This window comes from Neovison vison, chromosome 6 (assembly GCF_020171115.1).
Source record: "Neovison vison isolate M4711 chromosome 6, ASM_NN_V1, whole genome shotgun sequence".
Taxonomy (NCBI): Eukaryota; Metazoa; Chordata; class Mammalia; order Carnivora; family Mustelidae; genus Neogale; species Neogale vison.
In genome coordinates, this window is record NC_058096.1 from 197,348,331 (window position 1) to 197,376,147 (window position 27,817).

The window sequence follows — 27,817 nt, forward strand, 5'->3', positions numbered from 1 at the left end:
ATAGTTAATATATTATACACTATATATATATATATATATATATATATATATATATAATATACATGCCTTTCCCCCAAGGCACAAGCCATATATATATATATATATATATATTTATATTTATATTTATATTTATATAATGTTTAGTCAGGTATCTTGGCATCATGTGGCCCAGTCAGACACATAAAATTAACCATTATTTTAATATTAGACACAGTGTCCCATAAAGGTGGACTTTTTTGATTCCTGTGTACTTTTTTAAAAAAGATTTTATTTATTTATTTGAGAAAGAGAAACATAGATTGAGAGAACAAGTGGAAAGAGGGGCAGAGGGAGAAGCAAACTCCCCACAGAGCAGGGAGCCCGGCATGGGACTCAACTCCAGAATCCTGGGATTATGACCAGAGCCAAAGGCAAGATGCTTAACCACCTGAGCCACTCAGGTACCCCCTTATATACTTTCTAATGAATTTTTATGCTACTTAAGATATATTACTTAGCTTAGTTTTGGATTTTAATTTCTTATTTTTGAATAAGATTTGTTTTATTTTCTTTTTAATTTCTACAAGTAGCATGTTTTTATGAGGGATTGTCTACATCCATATCTGCTGCATTTTAAGTGAACATTTAAAAGACATATGCCAGTGGTGGTTCTGGCAAATTTTCAGTAGCAGGAAAATCCTCTTTCTGAGCTAAAAAATAGATTTGGGAGATTATAGAGGAAACCTTTTGAGTGATGGAGCAGAGGAAGGTAGGCTGCTTTGTGCAACTGTATCTCCTAATATCCTCTTGAAAATGGCATCATAAGGATGTACAGTGAAGGTGGTAACCTCCTGTCGTTCCAGAAAAGAAAGGGATATAGGTAGAACCTGAAGGTTCTCAGGGCATGGAGGAAAAACGTTTCAAAAACAGAAAAGTACTATTTGAAAATGCAAAAGAAAATGGCTATCCTAGGAACGAATTGGATTATTTTTCATGATAGCCTTCCTGTAACCCTAACGAATAGTACCATAGCTCCACCTACTGCATAAAGAGGCAAAGAGGCAAAACGCTCCATCAAAAAGAACCTTCTTCCCCCACCCTGGGATTTTTTTTTTTTTTTTTAATCTTTTGGTTCTTTGCGCAGTGGCAGTATCGTAGCCAATGAGGTTTATCCGAGGCGCGATTATTGCTAATCTTTTGGTTCTTTACCCAAGCAAAGTCATTGAAACTGTTATTTTTTGCTTCCAATCATCCTTTCTCTCCTCTTCCTACTAATTTCATGTTTGAAAGATTTATAGGTATCATTTCAAAAGCTGACATTTCAAAGAAAACATAATAGGAAATTATAATCTGATGATTTGGTTGAGGTGTCTGTTAGTGAGTATACATAAAGTATAATTTAGATATATATCACACTTGAATAAAATATGTGTGAGAAAGATTGGAGGAGAGGAAAGGCAATATTTTTATCTGATGAGGAGAAGAGCAGGGGTTTTAAAGACCTGAATTCTCTGGCACTAATTTGTTTGGTGCCTTGGGCAAGTTACTTAACTTTTCTTTGTGTGCTGCTGTTTCTCCATTTAAAAAAAAAAAATGAGGATAATGGCATATGCCTTTTCTCTGCCTCATAGAATTCTTATCAGGATGATAGAAGATCAAGTAATACCCCACTTCTCCAGCCATCATGCTTCCAGCCACAGCCATCTGTAATGAATCTCAGAAGCAGGCAGAAAAGGCCTGTGAGCCACGAGAGTACTGCATGCTTTGACGAAGGCACATGGCATTGACTTGGAATTGTGTGTAAAGTAAGCTCAGAGATTGTGAATGTGTCTGCAGGCTCTCTCTTGTGTTGTTTCTCCACTGTAGTTCTTCCCTGTCTGTAGCTACCTAGGAAAACAAATTGTAAAAATGAAAAGCTAGGAAAGGAAGGTGGAGGCAAGTGCATGTGTCTCATTAGAAATTCACCAGGAAGATACCTGGACAGGACATCCCAGGAGCCCAGCAGCATTTTAACGCCAGAATCAGAAGTAAACAGTTTTTCTGTATCTCAATTAGGCACACTGTATTGGGTCTCTCTTTCAGAGCTGACAGACCTTAGCAAAAGTTGTCTGAATCATGTCTAGAATGCGCTTTTGCAAAGAAGTTTGTGCCACCTTTTAGGGAGAGTTCCATTAAAAGGAAAAATGTCTTTTAAGGAATATGTATCATTGATGTTGATAATCACTATATATCAATATATCATTTTTTCCTCCATGGTGGTAGATATTTTCAATATCATGATATTATTTTAGACATATTTTTGTTTTCCTCGGTCAAATGGAAAATTACTGCCCCAAATTTCCTTCCTTCTGACTTCTGATCTAATTTAAATTCCTTTCCAAATTATTTAAAATCTAGTATAATGAGTTAGATTCTGGAAAACTGATCTCGCAGGGTAGGGGGGGTGGATGTCTCACAAAATGTAAGTGTAAATTAAGTATTTTTCATTGTATTTAGCATTGTATAAAGGTTTTCAGTAGGACTGAAAACTTAAAGTACCGGGTGGATGTTTAGGTATATTTTTAAATGCACATAAATTACTAGGCATTGTATTTTCATGCAGTAAGGGCCACAAATTATCCATGTATTTCATATTGAAATGCTTTTATTTAACATTTTCGTTAAAACACATACTAAATTTATAAATGCAAACTTGAGTGAATCCCAGAATTCTTTCTATATTTCTTGTCTGATGGAGTCAGGCAAAAAGTGATACCCACCATTCTTTCCCATTTGAGATGGGATAATCTGAGAATTCAAATGAGGTCAGCATAGATTAGGGCTTCACAAACAATTGAAAGTACCAGATGTTTTGTTGTTGTTTTTGTTGTTGTTTACTTTCCTGTTTGTCTAAGACCATCATATTATTTGACTAAGTATGCATAGTACCAGTTAGGGCCACATGCTGTTCATGTGCCTTTGACAACTCCTAGCCTGGTCTATACCCTGTCCAACTAGATGTGTCCAGTGATCACATACTTGGATGTTGTAACAATGTCAGATTGCTATGTAAGTTTCTGAATACGTACTCTCAGTTTGGGTACTTGACTGGTCATGGACTGGTAACAGCGTGTTTGCAGGCAAACTCCTTAGAATGGCACTGGCTAGATTAGTGATTAAGAGCACACATCTAGAACCAGACTGCCTGGTTTGAATCCCGGCTTCGCCATTTGCTGGGTGTGAGACACCAGCATGTCCTTTAACCTCTGTGTGCCTCAGATTCCTTATTGGTGGAATAGGGATAGCAATGCTTAACCCATTTCATAGGGTTACAACAGGCATTACATGACTTCCAGTAAACCTGATCACTTAGTTTACTTACTATGTATTTAGCAGCAGGGGTGTTACTAAGTCAGCCAAGCTGAATTTTTTTTAAAAATTTATTTATTTGTCAGAGAGCGAGCGAGAGCAAGCACACACAGAGAGGCAGGCAGAGACAGAGGGAGAAGCAGGCTCCCCGCTGAGCAAGGAGCCCAATGTGGGACTCCATCCCAGGACACTGGGATCATGACCTGAGCTGAAGGTAGCTGCCCAACCAACCGAGCCACCCAGGTGTCCCAGCCAAGCTGAATTTTGAACCTACTTGAAGTTTCTATATATTTTTAAAATTTTTTATTTAAATCCAGTTTAATTGAATTAAATTGGGTGGCTCAGTTGGTTAAACGTATACTTCTGTCTCAGGTCATGATTCCAGTGTCCTGGGATCAAGCCCCACTTTGGGCTCCCTGCTCAGTACAGGGCCTGCTTCTCCTCCTCATCTCTCCTCATACTCTCTCTCTATCTCTGTCTCTCTCTCTCTCTCAAATAAATAAAAATCTTTAAAATAAATAAGTAAATTCAATTTAACATTTATTATTAGTTTCAGAGGTAGAATTTAATGATTCATCAGTTGCATGTAACCCCCAGTGCTCATTAAATCAAGTGTTCACCCAGTTCACCCACTTCCCAGGACCCTGGGATCATGATCCGAGCCATCCAGAAGTCCCGCTTTCATTAATTTTGAGTTTATTGTTGTGTATGGTGTAAGATAGTGGTCCAGTTTCATTCTTCTGCATGTAGCTGTCCACTTTTCCCAACACCACTTGTTGAAGAGACTATCTTTTTTCCATTATACATTCTTTTGTGCTTTGCCAAAGATTAGTTTACCATAGAGTTGAGGGTCCATTTCTGGATTCTCTATTCTGTTCCATTGATCCGTGTGTCTGTTTTTGTGCCAGTACCATACTGTCTTGATGATTACAGCTTTGTAATAGAGCTTGACATCTGGAATTGTGATGCTTCCAGCTTTGGTTTTCTTTTTCAACATTCCTTTGACTATTTGGGGTCTTTTCTGGTTCTGTACAAATGTTAGGATTACTTGTTCCAACTCTGTGAAAAATGCTGTTATTTTGATATGGATTGTGTTGAATATGTATATTACTTTGGGGAGCATAGACATTTTAACACTATTTGTTCATCCAATCCATGAGCATGGAATGTTTTTCCATTTCTTTGTGTCTTCCTTTCTTTCATAAGTGTTCTATAGTGAAATTTCCATATTTTGCCAATGTGTCTAGGATAAGTGTGCAACACCTTCTTTATTTGTAAGGCGTGTATTTTAAGGAAACATAGATCATGAAAGTAAGTAATCTAAGTCCAGAATATTATTCTGGGGGATTTTGATTTATTCATTTAATAAGAATGAATGATTCAAATATTACAGAATATTTAATATTCAGTGAATAAGTATTGATCATACCTTTTCATATTCAGCCTTTAGAGGACATCATGAGGTTCCTAGGAAGTAAGCAGTCAGTGAGCCTCTGTCAGAGGTCACAGTTAAAAGAAGTCTGGCCGGGGGCACCTGGGTGGCTCAGAGGGTTAAAGCCTCTGCCTTCAGCTCAAGTCATGATCCAAGGATCCTGGGATCGAGCCCCGCATCGGGCTCTCTCCTTGGTGGGGAGCCTGCTTCCTCCTCTCTCTCTCTGCCTGCCTCTCTGCCTACTTGTGATCTCTCTCTGTCAAATAGATAAATAAAATCTTTAAAAAAAAAAAAAAGAAGAAGTCTGGCTGGAGATGGTTATATCTGTTTTCTTAGTCACAAAGATGTCATTGTCACTTCCTTAGCTTGAACTGTTTTACTCACCCTCTACAACATTTAAGTTGGCATGCTTGGAAGAGCAAATGCTAGTCTGTTTGGGTTATCCATAATGAAATATCAGTAATATTTCTGCATTAGTGATACACTGGTGCCAATGGTGAGTTCTCAGCTTTTGTAAGTAACTGTTGATACTACTTCTGGGAGAATTGATGAGTATTTGTTTCTTATGGAAATGACTATAAATTGTTGAGGGTGTGGACACACACAGACTTTATCCAGTATAGGCCAAAAGATAAGGAAAATATTATAAATGCCTTCCTTTGAAAAGAGACTCCATTCATTCATTCAAGATTGTGTTCACAGAAAATATATTTTTTAGTGTTTTTGTTCACTGATTGATGTAATATTTATTAGTGCCTACTATGCGATAAGAGTGGTTCTAGGTACTGAGAATATTTTCAGTGATCTAGGCAGATAAAATCCCTGCCCTCCTGAAGTTTATATTCCCATAGGGAGGCAAGAAAGTAAACTGTGTTTAAAAAAATTAAATTAAAAAGTAGATGTTTATGGGGTAAATACCGAGCAGTAAGAAGGCACACAGAAAGGTCTGTTTTAGGAAAAGTGGTCAGGATAAGCACCCGTACGGAAGAAACATTTGAACAGAGACCCACAGGAAAAGAACAGGCAAGCCCCTTGAGGGGCTGAGAAGAGCATTCTGGCAGGTGGGAAGCTGTTATGCCCTCTGTGCAGTACCTTGGACCAGACATTTCAAAGAACTCATCAAGAGTGATAAGTGCTATGTCTTTTCTCAAGCTGTCTATAACCTGTAGTGAAAGAATACAGAAATGCCTACCCCACAAAACCGTCATTTCTACTTTAATTTACTATGCCAGTCTTTCTGCTTCTTCAGAGCTGCTAATTTCTTCATCAAATACCACATCCTCCCAGGACCTCTCTGATCAGGGCTGCAGTTCAGAATTCCCAAGGCATTGTCAGAGCACAAAATGCGTTCCATTTGCTCCTGACTTTATTACATGCTATCCATCAGCTCACTGCAGGCACCTCTCAGGCATTTAATTCCACCGAGAGTTTTTCTTGATACAAATTACTTTCATTTACTGTAATTTTTTATACATTATCCACATGATTAGCTAGTTTTGAAACTCTTGACTAACACCTTTCTCAGAGGTCATAATTCTATTTCTGCTATATCTCATGCTTTGCCTTGTGCTTTGTAATAATGAATCAACAAGCTCATTTCTTATCCTCACCCCAGTGAAGCCATATATGGTAACCATTAATTAAAAATTTTTTCTTGGCCCCAAAATCCTGCTGCTTCTTGAAAATTTTATGTAAACTATGGAAATGAATTTACTTCCAGTATTGAAAAGAGATCATCTTTTTGTGAAGTGAAAACTAAGTTCTAGTTAGTTTTATTAAAAGTAGTATGCAAGTCAAACAGGTTTTTTGTTTTGTTTTGTTTTTAAGTAAATAGTTATAGATTTATGATGGAATAGCGATATATATTATAAAATTTTATAGTCCTTGAGTAGAGTGAGAAATGTCTAGAAAAATTCATTAATGAATCTTGAAAACTTTGGTCATGAACTACTTACACTGTCCTCTTTCCATATTTCAGTGATACTGAATACCTCTTAAAGATAGGATATGAGTAATGCTGTATCTAGTGAAACTCTAGGAAGAATTTAAAATGTAATCATCATTAGCAAAAATTCTAAAAACAGCATGTTCTTACTCAGTACTTTGACTTCCTTGCTATCTTAATTCTATATGCTTATTTTCTTTACATAAGATGTGCTACTCTTAGTATTACAGATCTAGAGCCAATTATGGTAGAATGACCTGGATTCTGTGTGTCTTACATATCATCAGCTAAATTTTTTTTAACTAGTCTCAATTTTAGTAACAGTAAATCTATAAAGTGAAAAAATAAACATGATATAAATTTTAATTTTTTATTGACCTCGGTGATGAAAAACTTAAAATGTTCATTGACCTTTCATTTGTAATTTTCCTTTACTTGTGCAGTTTATCGTTAATTTTATATTTTAGTCTTCTTGAAATGTAATATACTAATTTCACCTCCTGTTATCTAAGTAGGGAAAAAAAATTTTTTTTTTTAAAAGAACAGGATGAAATATTTTAGGAATAATTTCTGTCTGAAAAGTTTACTACAGCTTCTGGCATATGTCAAAATAACATTTGGACATTTGGAACCATGGCTATTGATGTTCTTGGCAAATTATTATTTTTTCTTCAGGTTTCCATTTGCAAAATAATAAAAAGTATCTTAATAAAAATGGGAAGTATTTTTAAAATGACAAATAATAATTTGGAAAAAGGAAAGGAAGACTATTAAGTGATGATATCAAGCAAAATATTGTACCATTTTATTTTCCTTTTAGGACCAACTGAAAATACAGAAATACAGTAGTTAATAGTTGAATGCAATAGTTCTCTAACTCTAGTATATATAATAATCATCTACCAAGCTTTTAATTTGTGTGTTGGGGGTGGGGGTATATGTGACAGTCTCAGATTCTCCAATATCAACTATGTACCCTGCAGTCAAATTCAGTTCTGACACAAGCTCCCAGAGTTAGTGTTAGACACTATAGGTTAAGGACTCAGTCCCACAAGACCTCCCACAGTTTGGACACCCATTATAATCAAGTGCCCAGGCTACCCATAGTTCCAGTCAACAGCTATGAATTGGGGGTTTCTATGACCCTCCAACTCTCCATGACCCTCAAGTTCAGTAATTGCTAAAATGACTCAGAACTCAGGACAGAAAGCATTTGACTTACTTCTGCTGGTTTTATTATAAAGGATACAGTTCAGGAATAGCCAAATGGAATAGCTGCATAGGTCAAGGTGTAGGATAATTGGGTGTCAAGCTTCCACACCCTCTCAGAGTACATATCCTCCTTTCACCTTGATGTGTTCACCAACCCAGAAACTCTCCTAACCCCATTGTTTAGGGGTTATATGAAGGTTCCTAATTAAGTAGGCACACTTGATTAAATCATTAGCTATTGGTGGATGAAAGTTCCAGCCCTTTATTAAATTTTTTTTTTAGATAACTGATTTTTTTCCCATTTTGATTAACATATAATGTATCATTGGTTTCAGAGGTAGAGGTCAGTTATTCGTCAGTCTTACATAATACCCAGTGTTCATTACATCATGTGCCCTCCTTAATGTCCATCACCTAGTTACCTCATCCCTGCACCTCCCTCCCTTCCAGCAACCCTGTTTGTTTCATTTGACTAAGAGTATCTTATTGTTTGTCTCCCTCTCTGGTTTCGTCTTGTTTTATTTCTTCCTCTCTTCCCCTATGTTCCTCCGTTTTGTTTCTTAAATTCCACATATGAGATTATATGATAATTGTCTTTTTCTTTGTGACTTACATCACTTGGCATAATACCCTCTAGTTCCATCCACATCATTGCAAAGAGCAAGAATTCTTTCTCTTTTATTTATTTATTTTTTTTGATGGCTGAGTAGTATTACAAGTTCCAACCTTTTAATCACATGATTGGTTTCTCTGGCAACCAGTGCCTAGTCTGAAGGATCCAGGGGCCCACCGAGAGCCACCTTCTTAGGATAAACTCAGGTAAGGTTGAAAGTGTGTTATGAATTAAAAAAAAAAATGCTTCTTTCACTTCTGTCAGGAGGTTCCAAGGGTTTTAGGAGCCCTGTATCAGCAATCAAGGACAAGGGCTAAATATATATTTCATACCATAGCCAGGGTAGTCACTGGGATTATTTCCAAATATTACAGTTTTCCTTCCTGACATATGGTAGAATTTCACTTTCTCACCCCTTTTATTAAGTTGGACATACGACTTGTTTTAGCCAATAAAGATGAACAAAAGTGCCATGGTCACTTAAGGAGAAAGGTTTAGAGCTTTAGAAATTATTGTACCAGTCACCATGTTCACATCTCAGTGACCTGGTGGTTATGGAAGAATGTACCATCCTGGGGACCTGAGTTACTAGACTAAGCAGAGCCTCTTGTTTCCTCCATGGGACTTGTGGTGTGAACAAAATACAATCTTTTGCTGTTACATTAAGCTTCTGAGATTTAGGGGTTAATTACTATAGCCTAACCCACCTTGACTGATACAAGGCTTAAAAATATAAATCACAGATTAAAGTGCTTATTTTTCTAGTTTGCTAAGGCTTGTTATCAATAATGAGTGAAAATTTTATTGAATGCTTTTGTTTCTCCATCTGTTGAATTGATTATATTTTTCATCTTAATCTGATAGTTATGGATTACATCACAGATATTTTCTTATTGAAACATCTTTCTATTCTTGAGTTAACTTACCCTGTTGATCACCTTATATGGTATTTTGATATATTCATAGATTCAATTCTCTATTTTTTAAGAACTTTTAAATGTATGTTCATCACTTAGATTGTAATTTTTTTCTTTCCGTCCTTGTATAAGGTTTTAGTAACAAATGTCAGATTTAATAAATTAAGTTGGGGAGCTTTTGCTTTTTCTTCTCATCTCAATCTCTATTGAGTTCCTTAGTAGTTTGATAGAACTGGTCTTTAAAACATCTGGACTTGGTGCTTCTTTGTGGTTAGATTTATGACCTTCAATACCAGTTGTTTAATGGTTATAGGCTTTTTTAGCCTTCTATTTTTTTCTTGAGTCAATGTCTGTATTTTATTATATTATTTTATTATTTATAGTATATTATTTTATTTTTTCTTGGGTCAATATTATTCTAGAAAATTGTCACTTTGTCTTAAATTTAATATCAAAGGGTTATAAAAGTTATATAAGTTTTATAGAGAGATATATAGATAGTATATATCTAGCTTTTTATTCTCTACCATATACATATAAAATTATTATTATATTTTTATTTCTAATATTGTATACTTTTTTAATTTTTAATTTTTTCAGCATAACAGTATTCATTATTTTTGCACCACACCCAGTGCTCCATGCAATCTGTGCCCTCTCCAATACCCACCACCTGGTTCCCCCAACCTCCCACCCCCCACCCCTTCAAAACCCTCAGATTGTTTTTCAGAGTCCATAGTTATTGTATACTTTTCTTAACCAACCTTTCCAGAAGTTTTCTGTTAGACTCTTCAAAGAATCAAATTTTTGCTTTAGTTGATACTCTGAAGTTTCTATTTTAGTTATTCTCTTAATTTTTACCTTCCTTCCACTTTGTCAGTTTATTATTTTCTAACTTCTTGAGTTTACTGTTTAACTCAAGAAGCTTAATCTTACCTTTTTAAATTAGTAGTTTAAGGCTATCCACTTAGATCCAAATCAAGTTTTTATACGTAGTACATGTTGTTTAACCTTGACTAGTTTGGAAGTTATACATTCCATTTCTATTCTTTTGGGGGGTTACCTTTACATTTATAAATTTGTAATCTTCATACTTACCTTAACAAAGTTGAAAATCACTAGCTCATCCCCTTACAAAGCAAGCACTTTATATATCTTTTTAACTCCAGTTCACCCCACCCATCTCATTTTTTTCCTTTTTTATCTCTCCATTTTGGGTAATTTCCTCAGATCACTAATTCTTTAGCTAAATCTAACATGTTGTTTTGTCTGTCCTTTTTTTTTTCTTAATGAAATAAAACTTTTTAAAGTTTTGGAATCCTACTTGGTTCTTTTTCAGATCTGTTGTTTATGGAATTCCAATATTTTATGGTGGTTTTAAACATAATTTTTTAGTGGTTTTCAGATTGCTCTATTATCTCAATTTCTAAAGAAGCTATTCTTTCTATTTGTTACATCTGCTGACTCTCCCTCATGGTGTATCATTTCCTCACATTAGTGAGTAACTAGGTTGTGTGTTTGTCTTCACTGAGGGGTGTTTTACCTGTGGGGTTAACTGTAGCACAGATTGCTGAAGCGTCCCTCTGGAAAAGCATTGCATTTTCTTCTGGCTACCCCAACCAAGGCTTTTGGCTTTTGGCTTCTGGCTCTTTTACTGATATAGGACCAGTTTTTAAATGCCTTTTTTAACTTGGAATTTCCTTGCCATAAATGTAGTTTAAAGTCTGACTAAATTTACATACATGGCTTTGAGTCTGGGGTCTTGATTTTTCACAGTAGACTTTTCCTCAGCCCAGAGCCTGGCTAGAGAAAAACTTTTTTATTACCTGGATCAGTGAGCAGAGTGTCTCACCTGTCTCACAGAGGGGAACAATCCTTTCAGGGTTTGGCTTTATTCAGGAGTCTCAGTTCTAGCTTGTTAACTTAAGTAAACTCAAGTCCACACCTACTGGCCCCCCATAAGCATTACAGTCCTGGGACCTCTGTCCATGATTTTATATGCACACACACACACACACACACACACACACATATTGGGATCTGATCTTGTATTTATTTAGGGCAGATATCCTGTTCCCTCTCCTACCCAACACACTTTGGCATCAACTCATAGCTGATCAGCCTTGGCCTTTATTTCCTTTTCGTTTGATACCTCATCAACATACTCCTTCATCATGTAAACTTCACTTTTTTCAGACTTTGTATTTGTAGCAGGCAGAGAGTATTCATTAGCTCAGTCCACCACATTGATAGAATCCTTTTCTTTCTATTAAAATACTGAAATGTAATAATAACTAATGGCTGACAAGCCAAATCAGGGATGAGAGGAACTAATTGGGAAAAGCTGCCTGGATAGTCTTTCATTTAATATCTACTCCACAAGTACTAGGTGAGATTCCAGATACTGCTGTAGACCCTGGAGATACAAAGACAAGTAAGATACAGTGTCTTTCCTTCAGGAGTTCATAGTCTGTAGAGAAGAAGAATATAGAACAAACAGAGAATGCAATGACAGAAATGCTAATTTCTGTGGAGTCTGTAAGTAAAATCATGTGTAATTTCTGTGGAGCCTGTAAGTAAAATCCAGTTCTCTCTCCTCTTTGCCTTTTAGAGTCAGAGATCCTTGATAGAGTAAATGATGTTTCTAATAGTTGTTACAGAACAAGTGAGAACCCCCAAAAGGTAGGGAAGACATTTTAGGAGAGCAGACCCTTGTGAAGGCCAGCCCAACAGTAGTACTTGGGTTTGCCTGGAGAATTAGGAGGAAGTAAAGAACTGGTGGCAGAGGAAGCCAGAGAAATAGACAAAGGTTTTCAGACTTGATTCTGTAGCAAGGGATTCATCATGTTAGTCAGGAAGGTAGCTCTGGTGATTGTCTTTCTATGGATGTGTTAAGATGCTGAGAAGAAAGCTACAAGGCGTGAGCCAAGTTCGGAGGCTGTTGTAGTCAGGCCAGTGATGACAGATTTTGTAAAGCATGAGTAGAGGTAAAGAGGAAGGAGGAGTGGATTTCAGAAATGGAGACTCTCAGAGAAGATTTCAGAGTTAGTGGAAACAGAGAACAGAAGGGTGATAAGTAAACCAAAATTTATTGAGCAGTGACATATGCCAGGCATTTTACCAAATTCCCTTAGCTCGCACAACTCCCTAAGACAAGTGATAATTGATAGATGAGAATACAGACACATAGAAGTTCATGAATAGCCCAGCATCACACCTGTGGGGCTGTAACCCAGGGCTGCTTGGCTCCCAAGCTTATTCTTTCCACTCAGTTTATTGCCTCTCTGTAGGGAATTTTTTTATTATTCTAATTATTTTTTCCATGGAAGTCTGCCTCATATTGTAGTTTTATAAAGTGAAATGATGAGCAATTCAAGAGTCTCTAAATAACTATAATTTGAAGCTTCAAATTACTTCTCAACTGTAAGCTAATTAAATCTTGCAAGGCTGGCCCCTCTAAAGTTGAAAACGATTTGGCATCTCTTTCCATGTCATTAGGCTACATCTATCTTCACAGTGTGACGACTCTGCACCCTGCATTTTCTGTTGGTCGACATGTGGTTTGTGGGGCGGTGGGGCAAAGGGTAATAATTACTCCCATTCCCTCTGGTGAAATTTATCAGAAACTAATTCAGAAGCTGTGCTCTCATCACTAAGCTAGTTCACAGTTCAAAAAACAGTGATCGCTCAGGGATGTCTGACAAATACGGTGTCACCATAAATTGAAGAAATAGGAGACCAGTAGCAACTACTGTTGGTTTATTTCAAGAGTTCTTTTGGGCTTTTCAGAAGGAAGGTTTTATATAAGTAGAAAAGATCTGATTATAAGGAAGATGGAATCCTATCACCAGCTTTTCCTAACAAGTGGGTTCTTTCTTTCCTACCAACCAAATACCCGAGCATTCTTTCTTTTTTTTCCCCCCTTAAACACTAATCATGAGGACTAATGGGACATTGAGAGGCAACCCTGAAGTTCAGAAATAGCCCACACTCACCACTCCTATGTTGCCTTACACAGGGTGTTAAATCGGATTTCCGGGCCAAGGTGAGGACAATACACATCCTAATGGTTTAGAGGACAGATGCTAGAGCCAGACTGCCTAGAGTTGAATCCTGGTTCTGACACTCACTGGCCATGTGACTCTAGACAAGTTGCTTACTGTCCCTGTGCCTCAGTTTCTTCATCAGTAAGGTGTGAGTTAAAAGACCCATCCCACGGGGTTATTTGAAGATTACAATAAAACATAAAGAACTTAGAACAGTGGCTGGCATAGCATAAACCTTTGTAAGAGTTTATTTCTACTACTATCATTCTTGACATTTATAAGCAATAACTTCTATTTCAGTGTCTTATGGTGATTGTTATTAAGCTTAGATAATAAAATATTTGATTTCTTATTTCCAGTAAGCAAATTTTTGAGTTGAATAAGAACAGACTGCCTCTTTTATGCTTCCCCATTATGGTGTTTTGCTCTGATTTTCTTGTGTAAATCTTTCGAATAGAAAAGATTTAAAACTGAACCATAAGTTCCAAAACTGGTATCTAAATTGAATATGGCTTTTGTGCTTTTAAAAAAGTATATTTTCTTTGTTCAATTGGAAACAGTTTAGTGCATCCACATTCCTTCTGGTTAAGCAATCTATAGAAAATTAAAATGACTACAAAGTTAGGATTAACCAGATTTATGATTGGCAAAGGAAAGTCACAAACTGCTTCCATGTAGCAGGTGTAGCTATTTTAATGGATGTTCCAGACTGGTCCATAAACCCACCCAGTTGCTGCACTATTCCACAGATGGCCACTTAAACAATTTAATGTCACTAAAATTGTTCTGGTAAGGAATTCTTTAAAACAAACTGCAATGATTTATCATTTTGAGCTGCCTGAAATACCATCATTACCCTAATGGCCCATGGTCGGAACATTTTTCTTCATATGTTTTTTTTTTTTTTTCCCTCCCACTGGCTCTCCTTCTTCTGTTCCAAACCCTCTTTTTTTCATCTGTGTGTGTTTGTTTGTTTCAAGTTTGTATTTGCTTTCTAGTTAGTTAACATATAGTTAATATTAGTTTCAGGAGGAGAATTTAGTGATTCATCACTTATATACAACACCCAGTGCTCATCACAACAGGTGCCCTCCTTAATGCCCACCGCCTCTCCAGCCACCCTCAATTTGTTCTCTTTATTTAAGAGTCTCTTATAATTTGTTAATACCACTAATGAGCTTCCGTTTCATTCACAGTATCTAGCCCCCATTAGATTTACTTGCCCTGCTCTGTTGTCCTTAATTCGAGAAACATTCTGTCTTCAAATCTTACCCATTGTGAGTCAGTTTTGGTAACAAGTAGGTAACCTTTTCTTCCAAGTTCTGAGGGCTATTTGCTTGGAAGAGTAGGGCAGTTTGACAGGGGGCATGACAATACAGAGGCTCAGTGGTGAGAGGCCTCTGGCACTGAATTTCAGAAGGGATGCGTGACACGAGCAGGTCCTTATATAAGGTGCAGCACATTGTACAATGTGCCACGCCCTCACCTGTGGCAGTGGGAGTGTGGCTAAATACATCACAAAGGCTCCCCACTTCCTGACTTGACGTGCAGGAACGTCCGTGGGGCAGACAGTGCTCATTGATCGTGGCAACCTTGTCCTTCTTAATGGAGCACTCCAGTCACTACCAGTCATTCGACATTGGCACTTAAGATGAAACCTATTTGCCATCTGGGATAGGATTTTTGCAAGACATAAAGTTTCTTCAAGTGGATTTTTCTTATATTGATTCTCCATAAGAAAAGAATGAAAAAAAAACTGAGGACAAAACATTAAATTTCAACTTTGTGAAGGCGTTTCTTTAGGGGGGTATATAATATGGTTCAGAATATCAGACATCTCAAGCAAGCCTTTGGCAAGTGCTAGATTAAGTCAGTTCATAGCTGAGTTTTTTTGACAAGTGCCTGAAGTGCTGAGACTCAGTGCTGGTACTTAAGGTGAGATCAATATAGTGTACATTCCAAGACTGAGTTGACATTCTGTTATAGAAGTTCAGAACCTGAATTTTATTTTTGTCATACTGAGAGCCATTGTCTTCTTGAGCAAAGGTGGATTAACAGGAGTGGCTCATTTCTCAGGAGCTTTAATTATGCTCAAACACTTGGCTAAATGCTTTGTTATAACCTCAGAATTCTAGAATATGAACAAAACCTAGTTAACAGCTGACACAGAAAGCGCAGAAGTGGCTTATTTAGACTATGCTAAGCATTTTCCATTCATTATCACATTTGATCCCCATAGCAATTCTACATGGTAGAGCCTAATCTTATTCGTAGGTTAAAGATTAGGAAATGGAGAAGAGGGAGCCCCAACTTACTATAGCTAATAAGTGGGAGAACTGTGATTTGTGTTCAGATAGTCTGATTGAAAAGCTTGTTCTCTTAACTTCCTCACTGCCTTTCCTTCACTTGAATTGCAGGTTTTATAATTCTCTTTGTCTGAACATTCATATCATCCAATCCTGCCTCTCACTCCAAAGAAGCAAGGGGCTTATTGAGTAGTAACTTCTAAAGCTTGGGACCTTATCAAGTAGTAATTTCTAAAGCTTGAACCCTGGAGGAAGGTACCTGATAAACCACAGCCTCACCACCATCACCACTATAATAAAGATCCCCAGTTAAGATTAGGCTTAATGAATATAGCAAAAAATGCATTTGAGGTACCCAGTGCATTAGGGATAGCCAAGAAGAGGTAGGGATTGATAAGAATTGAAAGCCCGAGGAGTGCTTTTCCGTGGAAGCCAACCATGATTCTCAAAGTGTGGTCATTGAAACACCTGCATTAGAAGTGGTAGGAAGTCCCAAGTTCAGAAATATCTTCCACATATTGCTTTATTTAATTTTACAAAATAAGATTTTTCTTAACACTCATACATCTGGTGAGCTGTCAAGTATGTGGCCATTAGATTGCTTTCAGTTGAGATTTTCAACCCAACAAAACAGGAACAGGGAAAAGCCTTTGCCTTCTGGAGCATGAAGGTCAAGGATGGGAGAATATTAGAATGCAAGGGAGCGGGGAAGTCAGAAGGTGGGTGATGTAAGGACCTTGAGAACCTGAAGGGTTGGAAGGCAGCTGTAAGGGTCCTGACAGATCTGCCTTGTGTTCCTCTTTGTTTTGGGTGTTTTTGTTTTTGTTTTTGTTTTTGGTCTCACCCTACTCCACCCCAGAACAAAAAGTGGGGCCAGCTCGCTCTCACCTATTTCCAGACCCTTTCCTTTTGGGCTGCATTAATTCCAGGAACCCCCATGCCTTTCCCCATGAGGTCCCTGAGAGGAGGGGCTGGGGTTTCTGCAGTAAAAACTGCTCTTAAGGAACAGGGCCCTCTCCTCTCCTTGTACCCACCACCCCACCTTGTGCACGGTTCCAGCTGGGCCATGGCAGCAGGGTGGAGTAAGGAGAGATGGAAAACAAAATCATGAGGCAGCTTGTCCTTGCCAAGGGGAGCTAGTGTGATACTGTCGCCGCTGGTTTTCAAATCTGCTGCCTCATGTCATCCCACTTCCCTTTTTTTGTTCGTCACCCCAAATATCTGTCAAGAAGCTATAGAACTTTTACCAGGGAATAAACAATGTCCAGAATTTTGCCATCCCCAAAGTTCTGTCATATGGTCATTATTTGTGATACACAGGATAGCCCCAAGGCCAATGTGCCACCTACAAGCACGGCGTAGTTTCCTGGTGCCAGTCAGGGCTGACCCCAGTGCTTGCCAGGAGGGCTGGTATCATCTTTTAGAAGTTATTCCTGTTCAGTGATTACTGTTGCTTATGAAAAGCATTTGCTTCACCTGTTTCAGCTCTTTGAATTCTGACTGCAGGTCTTCATACATGCACAGGGGAGTTTCTATTTGAGAAAGACTAATTCAGGTATTTTCATCCAATTTAAGTATCAGACGGTATTTTCACAAGAACCTTGCAGTTTAGGTTCTTAGCCCCATTTTACAGACGAAGCAACTAATGCTTTGAGAATCCATTACTTGCTGAAGTCTCACAGATAGTAAGTGGTAGAACCAGGATTTAAAGCCAACTCGGCCTGCTTCCATGGCCTGCACTCACTCCACTTGCTCTTTTGGGATGCCAGGTGGTGACAGTAATGGCCCCTGTGACAGGGACAACTCTCCTCTGACAGCGCTGCTGCTCTCCTCCCACAAGAAGGGTGGCAGTGTCATCAGGCCTGGTAGCAACGATCAGGACGTGGGCAACGTCCTTTCTCAACCACCATTACCCTTCCCTGTTCCTTGATCCTCCGCTATTTCCTTGTGTACTTTTACTTCCACTGTTACCTTCTTCCAGAATTAGGGATTTCCCGACTTACTTTCTCCTGCCAATGCTCACAGTTACTTTGAATCTCTGTTCACTGCTTAGATGTTGAGGTGCACCTTGTTGAATGAATCTTAAGTGGAGATTGCGCATTATAAATGCAGTTGCCTTGAAAAATAACATGGTATAGAAGTGAAGCCAAAGGTTGCTTTTTATAGACGTTTTGCAAAAGCAAATAGGCCCGTGTCATTCATAATGAAGGTTAAAATGCCCTGAAATTTAGGATCAGCTGATGCTCCTCTTTCAAAGGAGGTAAGAGAAGCATTTGGATATTTAAATGTACAATCATGTAGAAGTGTTGTCACCACTGTAGAGACTGTGATTTGCAATTGCCATCTTATTACATCTAAACTATGTTAGCTACAGCCAAGTGTTGCTACATTCAAAGCTACTCCCTGTTTCTTTGTTCCCTTTCTTCAATTAAGAGAAAAAAGAAGAAAAGATGTTGAAATGACTAATAATCTAGTACCAAGATCGTCACAGACCAAAACAGGTGATTTTATGCTATTGCTATAGAAACAGTAGTTTAATCTTAACAGCAGTTAAGATTCAGTTATTTTCTTTTAGACCATTGGTGCCATAATAGACATTCTCCTCTTAAGTAAACAAGGAATAGAGCATTTATTAATGCAGATTTTACATGACATAAAGATTTTTTTTTAAGCTAAATCCATGCCTAATAGAAAAATAAAAATTAAGTGTGTTTTCCTCAATACTGCCTCGGTTTAGAATTCATGCAGATGTTTCTGGAGCTCCACTGTCTCTAGACGCAGACTTAGGATTTTGCTATATAATTTGGCCAAAAATTCAGTTAATATTTACTAAGTACCTATTGTATGGCAGGCATCTGCTAAATACGTTGCCACTTCCCTCATATCCTGGAGGAGAAGGCAGAGAAAATGCAAGTACATAAAATATTTACATATTTTAGAAAGTACTCTGAAGAAAACAGGTAAAGGATTAACCAGTGAGGTGCCTGCTCTTAGATAGGACAATAAGGATATTTAAATGTTAAGACTTGGGGCGCCTGGGTGACTCAGTGGGTTAAAGCCTCTGCCTTCGGCTCAGGTTGTGACCTTGGGGTCCTGGGATTGAGCCCCGCATTGGGTTCTCTGCTCAGTGGGGAGACTGCTTCCCCCCTCCACCTGCCTCTCTGCCTACTTGTGATCTCTCTTTCTCTCTGTCAAATAAATAACTAAAATCTTTTAAAAAATAAATAAAAAATAAGTGTTAAGACTTGAAAGAGGATGAATAATTAGCCATGGAAAGAGTAGAAGGAAAAGGGTACCCAGAGAAAGAAAAAGGCTGTGTGAATTCCTGTTACAAGAACATACAAAGTGTGAAGCTGCAGAGTAAGGAAAGGGGACAATAGCATGAATGAGGGTGGCATTTCCATCCCTCCCTTTCACCCGTCCACATCCATGCACTGCCTTTTCTCATATGCTCTGTGTCCTGGGAGGTAGATCCCTTCTGTTCTTCCACATCACATCGTATTAATCACCCAGACTCCCTTGATCTCAAAGCTTCTCAGTCAATGGGAAGTACCAGCAGGAGATCAGAGGACAGCAAGAGAGAATTCAGGGTATTTCTTCTCTTTCTGTCTGCAGGACCCCTCCTATGAAGATCCAGTTTCTCTGGCTCTAGTCGTCCCCTTGCCCCAGGAATGGTAATGGCTGCTCACTGTTGTTACCTTTCAGTGTCTGACCATCCCTTGTTTGTTCCCTCAACCCTGCCTGTACCTCTCTAAAGAGTTGTTTCATGAGTCTCTCCATTTAACCCATGTAGAGTGACCTTTATTTCCTTTGAAATCCTGGACTATAGGGATGCCTGGGTGGCTCAGTTGGTTGGATGACTGCCTTCGGTTTAGGTCATGATCCTGGAATCCCGGGATCGAGTCCCACATCTGGCTCCCAGCTCCATGGGGAGTCTGCTTCGCTCTTTGACCTTCTCCTCACTCACGCTCTTTCTCACTGTCTCTCTCTCAAATAAATAAATAAAATCTTAAAAAAAAAAAAAATCCTGGATTATAGAGAATGAGACCTGTAGTGAGGCTGGATAATTTATAGGCCTTGTGGGTTAGGAATTTAGATTTTGTTTTCAGAGTAGCACGAAGTTACTGAAATAAGACAGGTTAAGTGTTCCCCATTTAAGATGTTCACTGTAGGGGCGCCTGGGTGGCTCAGTGGGTTAAGCCGCTGCCTTCGGCTCGGGTCATGATCTCGGGGTCCTGGGATCGAGTCCCGCGTCGGGCTCTCTGCTCAGCGGGGAGCCTGCTTCCCTCTCTCTCTCTCTCTCTCTCTCTGCCTATCTCTCCATCTACTTGTGATTTCTCTCTGTCAAATAAATAAATAAAATCTTAAAAAAAAAAAAAAGATGTTCACTGTAGTTGCTCTCAAGGGTCTTGACTGGGGGATGGAGGAAAAGAATGGAATCAGGGAGACCAGCTGGAAGGCTGTGTGGGCAAGACCCACGGTGCTTGGACCAGAAGGACAGTATAGGAGTTAGAGAAATGAGTGGATCCAACATAGAACTGATAGACTTGCAGAGAGGAAATATGGGTCAAGAATGACTTTAGGTTTCTAGTTTGAGCCCCTGCTGGGTAGTGGCGAGGATGGGGAATTAGGGCTTGCTTTCTTTTATTTTTTTTCCTTTTTATTCAAATTCCAGTTAGTCAACATACAATATAATACTAGTTTCAGGTGTATAATGCAGTGATTCGACAATTTCATGTCACCTGGTGCTTATCACAAGTGCTCCTTAATCCCCACAACCTACATGACCTCCCTCTGCTAACCACTAGTTTATTCTTTAAAGAGAGCCTGTTTCTTGGTTTGCCTCTAGATGGGTTTCATTTAAGTGTCTGTGGAATATCTAGGAAAAAAGTTTCAAGTAAGCAGTTTAGAGTTCAAGGAATGAGTCAGGGCTAGAGATGCAGATTGAGTTGTCAACACAGAGATTACATTTAAAATCAGAGCAGGGAGGGGAAAATTGTCCCCATAGAAAAGAATGTTTAACACAGAGAGATAAAAGAGAACCCAGAAACTTCCAGATATAAGCCTATAGGAGCTATTTGAATTCACATTTTAATTCTTTCCCAAATATTAAATAAGATATAAATCTAGCTTTAGGGAAACTAAAAATGGAAATAGTGTTTCAGAAATCAGATGTGAAAATGTTAGGTATTATCTTCTCTCCATAAAGTAATCTTGATATCTAATTGAATATATTTTTTAAAAGAGCAATAGTTTTGTGCCTTCTGGGAACATTGCCTTACTTCTGCTTTGGAAATTGGCCCATGAATAGCTCATGTGACCACTTTAGTCTTGTGCCGGAAGCTCGTGAATTGACTGTAGAATGGAAGGAGTTAATTTGCTGCTCATTTCTAACCAACAGGATTCAGGTGATGAATTCCATGTGTTGTCTAACTTAATTGGGAAATGTGTTTACACTGATAAGCTCCCAGCCTAATTCATAAGAAGGAAAGCTTTCTAATTTCACCTTTCATTTACCAAATTTTTTTAAGATAGAAGAATGAATAAAAGTGGCACCAATGTGTTAGCACTAATGCAATCCGTAATAACCAAATCTGTTTGCTTTTTACTGCAAAGCAGTCATCAGGCCCTACAAGGAGACATTTCTTGGTGGTTTTCTTTAGTTCCTCTACAAATGATCATCCCCTGACTCCAGGGACCTATACATTTTCATGTATGGCCTTCCAGCGTGTATATTATAGCGCCGAACTGTCATCCATAGCATCCATTAGAATGTTATTGACCAAATGTCCACTTGCATTGAGCTAAGCACTCGATAAACCACTATAAGTAAATTGTTGTGCTCTTACCTCGAAGGATGGTCTATTGATTCCCCATACGAGTATGGGCCTAGCAGCACGACCCTAGCTACAATTCCCTGCGGTACCTGTAAAATGTTGCATAATGTCTTTTTTGAGCTCCCCAGAAGTAAAGAATTCTTTGAAACATTTCTTTTTTATATACTGCTGCCTGTACAGATTATTTTTTTTATTTCACATAGTAAACTTCTAATCATTGCTTTGTCCTTATGGGCTAAAACTCTTCCATTTATAAATTGTATTACATAATAAAAGCAATCCCTGCCCATAGTAAGGAACTTTGGACTCATTCTCCAAATATAACTACATCTAATAATTTTTTTTGTACTTTCAGAGATTAACTGTGTGTGTGTGTGTGTGATATTATAATAGTGATTTTTCTAAAGGAGAATCATACCATTTATACTTCTTGGAAGTTGGCTTGGTGTGGTGACAGCAGGCTTTCTACTTTTATCTGTCTTGGGAATCTTTTCATGTTGCATATTAATCTGCCTCATTCTTTTTAATAACTGCTCTGTTTCTTTTTTTTTCTTTTTTTAAGATTTTATTTATTTACTTGACAGACAGAGATCCCAAGTAGGCAGAGAGGCAGGCAGAGAGAGAGGGGGAAGCAGGCTCCCTGCTGAGCAGAGAGCCCAATGTGGGGCTCAATCCCAGGACCCCAAGATCATGACCTGAGCCAAAGAGGCTTTAAGCCACTGAGCCACCCAGGCACCCCAACTGCTCTGTTTCCTTGCGTGCGTTTAGCAGAACATATTTATCCAAAATTTCCTTGTTGTTGTTGTTTTTCGCTCCATGTTATAATGAGCTTCCATATAAGTGTATCTTTACATACTTGTAAAATTTGCTCCATTTAAAGACATGAGATTTAAGAGAATATGTACATTACCTAAGAGGTCACAATCTTCTACAGCTATAGTGATACATTCAGGAAAGCAGAGGTGAAGAGAGAGAGAAAATCTGGAGCTGTTCAAGGACATTTGACAGATTTCCCCCCTTGTTGGATACTGTCAGATTTCCAAACTTACAGCAAAATTTGTAAAAAGTGGGGGTGCCTGAGTGGCTCAGTGGGTTAAAGCCTCTCCCTTCAGCTTAGGTCATGATCCAAGAGTCCTGGGATCGAGCCCCGCATCGGGCTCTCTGCTCGGCGGGGAGCTTGCTTCCCCCTCTCTCTCTGCTTGCCTCTCTGCCTACTTGTGAACTCTGTCTGTTCAATAAATAAATAAATAAAAATCTTTAAAAAAAAAAATTGTAAAAAGGTTTTTTCAAGACTGTAAATAATCAGAAATCCCCAATAATCCATTTATGTAGTATTTTATATTGATAATTGAGACTCTAACTGGTCTACAGTTTGTGAAAAATGTACTTTAGTGCCAAGTATCTTCTTATGGTGGTCTTCAAAAAGTGATCATTTACGATGGTACCATTCTTTTCAACAGAATAGTCAATTATGGAACTAGCAATGCCCTAACCCTATGTATTAAAAAAGGCTACAGTGTGTTAGTGCTATATTTTGTAAAATGCAAGCGAGTTCATTGACAGTTTATGGCAAGGTGTATTTGGGGGAGTTAGGTGAGTGGGAGGTATGAGAGTTCCATAATTTGACTTCTGACTTTTATGTTAGAGAACTCTAGTACCCAGGCCATGGCTTTTCTAAGGAAGGTGAATTTTGCTTGGAAAAAAGAGAACCCAGTAAATTTAGAGCTGACAAATCAATTAAAAGAGTACACCTGGAGGAGTAATATCCTATATTTATAAAGTACTTCGCAGTTTCTGAAGTGTTCTCATGATCTTTTTCTCAGCACAATGAAGGGACAGATGTTATTATCCCCAATTATAGATGAAGGAATTGAGACTCCAAAAGGTTGACTCTATTTCCTGGAACTCTTTGTCTTTAGTTAATAAAGATATAAATATTAGTGTAGTAGTTTCCTAGGGTTGCCATAACAAATCACTACAAACTGAATGGATTAAAACAACATAAATGTATTGTCTCACAGTTCTGGAGGCTACAAGTCCCAAATCAAGGTGTCAGCAGGGTTAGTTCCTTCTGAAAGCACTGGATGAGAATCTGTACTATGCCCCTCTCTGATACCTTTCCTGATGGTGTCCAGCAATCTTTGGCATTTTTTGGCTTGTAGATGCATCATTCCAATTTCTCCCTTTGTTGTCACATGGCACCCTCTCTGTTAGTCCAAATTCCCTCTTCTTTTTTGTGGGGGGGAGGGAGAGGGAGGAAGAACGAACAAGTGGGAAGGAGGGTCAAACAGAGAGAGAGGGAGAAGCAGACTCTGCTGAGCAGGGAACCTAATGTGGGGCTCGATCCCCCTGAGATCACAACCTGAGCCCAAGACAGATTCTTAACCGACTGAGACACCCAGGCACCCCCAAATTCCCTCTTCTTATAAGAATGCCAATCCTTGAATTACAGCTCACTCTAACACAGCATGACTTTATTTTAATTTGATTATATCTGCAAAGACTCCATTCTAAATAAGGTCACATTCACAGGTACCAGGGATTAAGTCTTGAACAGATCTTTCTGGGGGACACAGTTCAACTCACAACGACTGTGGGTCATTGAATGAATGTCTTCCAGGAGCACAAGAGCATCACCAAAAAAGGTGATGCTTACTCTTTTCTGTACCTTTCTATTATATTTCCACTTACCCAAAGTCCCATCACCAATTAGTGATTGAACTACTAACAGCTTTTTTTGGGGGCGGGGGATATAATTCACATACCATAAAATTCTCCCTTTCAGGTGTATTATTCAGTGGTTTTTAGCATATTTCGCAGAGTTGTGGAACCATCGCCACTATGTAATTACAGAATGCTTCATCACTCCCAAAGTGCCTGAATTAATTAGTAGTTGCTCCCTGCTACCTCTAGCCCTTTCTTTCCATCTCTAGGAATTTGCTTATTTTGAACATTTCATATAAATGGAACCATACAATATGTAGTCTTTTGTGTTTAACTTCTTTCACTTACCGTATTTCCAACATTTGTCTGTGATGCAGCATGACTTTGTTCCTTTTTTGCCTGAATAATAATCCATTGTATGGATCTACTGTATTTTGTTTATTCACCTATCAGTTAATGGACAATCGAGTTGTTTCTACTTTTTGACTATTACTAATAATGCTGCTATGAACATTCATGTGCAAATTTTTGTGTGGACATATGTTTTCAGTCTTCTTGTATATACATAGGAGTGAAATTGCTGGGTCATACGGAACTCTACATTTAACTTTTAAAGAACTGACAAACTGTTTTCAAAGTGGCTGTACCACTTTGTACTCCCACCACCAATGCAATTTCCCTGTTATTATTTGTCTTTTTTATTATACCCATCCTGTGGTTATGAAATAGTATCTCATGGTTTTGGTTTTCATTTCCCTATTGACTAATAACGTTGAACATATTTCATCTACTTATTGACCATTTATATATCTTCTTTAGGAGAAATACCTATTCAAATTCTTTGCTAATTTTTAAACGTGATTATTTCTTTTTATTGAGTTGTATGAATTCTTTACACTAGACTTATCAGATATATGATTTGTAAAAATTTTCCCCTATTCTAGAGCTCTTCTTACTTTCTTGATAGTATCCTTTGAAAGACAGTTTCTGATGTTTAGAAATGTAGTTTATCTATTTTTTATTTTGTTGCTTGTGCTTTAAATGTCATATCAAAGAAACCATTAGTTAATTGAAGGGCATTGAAGATTTTCACCTATGTTTTCTTCTAAGAGATCTATGGGTTTAACTTTTATATCTAAGTCTTTGATCCATTTTGAGTTAATGTTAAAAAAAAACTCAACACAAACTAAAATAAGAAGGGAATTTCTTCAATCTAATGAAGGACATCTATGAAAACATACAGCTTATCATACTTAATGGTGGTGAGACTAAATGCTTTCCCCTGAGGGATCAGAAACAAGACAAAGCTGTCTTCTTTCATCATTTCTATTCATCATTGTTTTGGAGATTCTCATCAATTCAATAAGGCAAGAACAAGAAATAAAGAATATAATGTGTCCATATTGAAAAGGAAAAAAGCTAAACTCCTTATTTGCAATCAACATAAATGTAGAAAATAAATAAATGAGTTTGGCAAGCTTGAAGAATATGAAAATCAATATACAAAAGTCAGTTGCATCTCTATCTACTAGATAGAGTAATCTGAAAATGAAGTTAAGAAAACCGTTCCACTCACAGTATCATCAAAAAGAATAAAATGCTTAGGAATAACTTTAACAAAATTAGTGCAAGATTTGTCAACTGACTATTTTAAAATACTGCTGACAGAAATTAAAGATATAAATAAATGGAGAGCCATTCTGTTGGGAGATTTAATATTGTTTTTTTGGTAATTCTCCCCCGATTTATCTAAAGATTCACCAGCAGGTGATTGGTGTTTGTTTGTTTGTTTGTTTGTTTTTGTTTTTTTGTGGGCTTTTTTGTAGAAATTGTTGAATTGACCCTAAAATGTATATGGAAATTCAAAGGTGAATAGTAGAACAGTTTTGTGAAAGAGCAAATGTGGAGGACTTAAACTTACTGATTTCAGAATTTACTATAAAGCTATAGTGATCAAGGCAGTATGGTACTGGTATAAAGAAGATAGATCAATGAAGCAGTATACAAAAATAAAACCTTACATTTATGGTCAGTTGATTTGTTTATAAATTTGCTAAGGCAATTCAGTTCAGTAAAAGAATAGTATTTTCATCAAATGATTCTGGAACATTTGGATATCCACATGCAAAAAAATTAATTTAGAGCCTTACCTCATACCATATAGAAAAATGAGCTCAAAATGGATTGTAAACATAAATATAAGAATTAAAAGTATAAAACTTACAGAAGAAAACAGTAGGAAATCTTCATGACCCTGGGTGTGACAAAGCATTTTTTGATATGACACCAGAACACAGATAATAAAAGAAAAAATAACAAATTGGACTTCGTAAAATTTAAGTTTTGCATTCAGAAGGCACCATTAAGTAAATGAAGACAGGCCTCAGACTGGTGAAAATATTCACAAATTGTATATATGGTAAAGTTCTTGTATCCAGAATATAAAAAGAACTCTCACTGTTTGTTAATAAGGAAACATCTCACCCAGTGTAAAACTTGGCAACAGATTAGAATAGGCATTTCATAAAAGCACATAGATAAATGGCTAAAAAGCACGTGATAATATTCTCAATAAGGAAATGTAAATTAAAACCATAACGAGTATTTCCTTAATTTGGATATCATAGATAATGCTGCTATAAACATCAGGGTGTGTGTATGCCTTTGAGTTAGTAGTATTTTTGTGTTCTTTGGGTAAATACCTGGTGGTGCAATTACTGGATCTTCGGGTAGTTCTATTTTTAACATTTTCTTAACTGTAGAGAACTGATGGTTACCAGGGGGTAAGAGCACTGGGGGATGGGTTAATTAGGTGATAAGAAATGAGTGTACTTGTTGTGATGAGCACTGAGTGTTCTATGTTGAATCACTGTATTGTACACCTGAAACTAATATTACACTATATGTTAACTAACTGGAATTTAAATTAAAACTTAAAAACAAATTATTTTTAAAGAAAACCAAAATAAAATACCACCTCATACCCACCACAATGGCTGTCTTCCTGGATATATGCCTAAGAAACGTGAAAATATTATGACCACACACAGAGCTCAACATGAATGTTCTTAGTACTATTATTCAGTTTGGCGAAACCTGGACTACAATTCCATCAACTTCGTTGGTGAATGGGTAAGCAAAATGTGGCATATCCATATATAACAGTACTGTTCTGCAATGAAAAAGTAATGATACAGGCTACAGTATGGATGGATGTCAAAAACATTGTGCTCTGGGCACCTGGGTGGCTCAGTGGGTTAAAGCCTCTGCGTTTGGCTCAGGTCATGACCCCAGGGTCCTGCCATCCAGCCCCGCATCGCATGGGGCTCTCTGCTCAGTGGGGAGCCTGCTTCCCTTCCTCTCTCTCTGCCTGCTTGTGATCTCTGTCTGTCAAATAAATAAAAACAAAACAAAACATTGTGCTCAATGAAAGATGTCACATGCAAAAAATTTTATATTTTATCTTCCATTTATATGAAATACCCAGAGAAGGCAAATGTTTGCAGACCCAAACCAGA

The 27,817-nt window shown here is 37.7% G+C and overlaps 1 protein-coding gene and 1 pseudogene across 3 annotated transcripts in view; both read left to right on the forward strand.

Moving 5' to 3' along the window:
* The window catches only part of CFAP20DC (CFAP20 domain containing), a 253,473-nt gene that overhangs the window by 43,967 nt on the left and 181,689 nt on the right, over window positions 1-27,817 (forward strand). The gene's annotated exons all lie outside the window — the stretch shown is intronic.
* Window positions 1,112-1,281, forward strand: LOC122910924 (annotated as a pseudogene).